Source organism: Poecilia formosa, unplaced genomic scaffold, assembly GCF_000485575.1.
Source record: "Poecilia formosa unplaced genomic scaffold, Poecilia_formosa-5.1.2 Scaffold208, whole genome shotgun sequence".
Classification (NCBI taxonomy): Eukaryota; Metazoa; Chordata; class Actinopteri; order Cyprinodontiformes; family Poeciliidae; genus Poecilia; species Poecilia formosa.
The window spans coordinates 854,023-856,120 of NW_006800147.1; positions in this window are offsets into that span (position 1 = coordinate 854,023).

Sequence of the window (2,098 nt, forward strand, 5' to 3'; positions counted from 1 at the left end):
ATGGAAATCAAATAAATTTGATTTCCATTGATGATTTTTGTGTGATTTTGTTGTCAGCACATTCAACTTTGTACAGAACAAAGTATTCAATGAGAATATTTCATTCATTCAGATCTAGGATGTTATTTGAGTGTTTCCTTTATTTTTTTGAGCAGTGTATATATATGTTTTTAAAATAAAAAGGCAAAAACGCTTAAAAGCAGTACAGATATTTTTGATTCATTCATTATTCTGAACAAATTTAGTAAAAGACACAGAGATTTTTTTTCAGCCGTCCTTCAACAAAGCTTAAATGGAAAATATGTGTGAACCCGTCTGGAAAATCCTCCTCAGCTCTTTCAATTCCAGGAAGTCCCACCCTCACTGCACCATCCGTCTCCCTCGCTCAAGCCAATTAGCTTGCAGAGGTATAAAGTGTGAGAGTGAGCCGTGTGTCTGTTTTCCACATCGCAGATAACAATCGAGTGTCTGTGTCATGCACTTTTACTGTGACCTCGATGTTGGGCCTTGTCTATTGTGTGGCAGGTGTGCACTTCTCCTGCTAACTGAAGCGACTCAGACTGATTTTGATCTCAAACCTGCATTCACGGCCACTTAAGCCCCAACATCTCTGGCCTTTTTCCGCTCTATGTGAGACTTTCTAAGGCTTTACTCAGAGCTGAGTAACTTTCTAAAGGAAGTCTATTGTCTGTACACGGAGTTGGATAGGAACTAGTTACATTTACTCAGTTATACTTACTTAATTACCTTTTATTTTGTTTTTTTTTTAATGTCTGTTTAGGGGTATATTTGCTACATTGTACTTTTTACTTTTACTTGAGTAACTTTATTATGAAGTATTTTTATTCTTACTTGAGTAAAATTTCTGTATTTTCTACCCACTGAATGAAAAACAAACATGTTTTAACCAAACATCCATCAGACACAGACACACACCTGCAATTTTGGTTAGTTTCACACATTTTTTTAGTGAAAAAAACTGATTTGGAGACATCTTTGTTTTGCCTGATTTTATTTTTTGTTACTTGTAACAAAAATACCAAAATTACCACCAAACTTTATATTTTGGTCCACCTCATTTTGTAATTTTTAAATATTAAATGATTGATAATTTGATCCGTTACTCAGTACTCGAGTAGACTTTATACCAAATGTTTTTTTACTCTTAGTTGAGTCTTGAACGACTACTTTTTACTTTTACTGGTTTTAAAAATATGTTGAAATAGTGCTTCTCTTAATTAAGTACAATTTTTGGGGACTCTACCCACCTCTGATTTTCATTTAAATTTGGAGAAATAATAATAAGCGCTTGCAAAGTATTCAGTTTGTTATATGTTATGTGCTAGAAAAATACTTTCTGTTGGTGTAAAACACAAAAACTCAGGGTTTTCTGCAGTAATGTGACAAACATAATTGATATAAATGCTTTTTAAAGCATTTTAAATGTAAACTCAGGCATTTGTGACCATAGAAACTTTTTTACCTTTTTTATTTTTAGTTCCTCTGTTCTGTATGTCCCACAGGGAAAAGGGTCCAGATTAAATCATTTCCTCTTGGATTGTGATATTTCAGAGGTTGGACTGCACTCAGTTTTTGTTTGGCACATTCAGACAGTCTCTCTGTGAAATTAAAGAATTAAATGTAACATCTGAACATAGAAAGAAAAATATCAAAGCTCTTATCTAAGAAAGTATAGATATAGTATATTTCTCAATGCTTAAAATGTCTAAAAAAAAACTAAAGTTATGAATCATTTTCAGTTTATCAGTTTATTTTCCCAAAACATTGTAACCAAAAGAGCTGTCTGCAAAACAAGGACACTTAGTTGAATAAAAACCTTTAAATATATGAGAATCAAACACCGTTTTTAAACCCTAAACAGGATTTTGGATGTTTCTCCCAGAATAGTTATCACTGAATTATGGACCTGAATGTATTAATGTACAAATTAATAGCTGTAGAGCGAAAGCGAAAACTGAATAATTGATGGTTCTGATCAGGTTCTCATACAGAGAATATTTTAATTTATATGTTTTTTTCTGGTGCTTGCGTTTCCTCTCATGCTGCCCTGGGCTACCGCCTATCTTATAAAACCCCA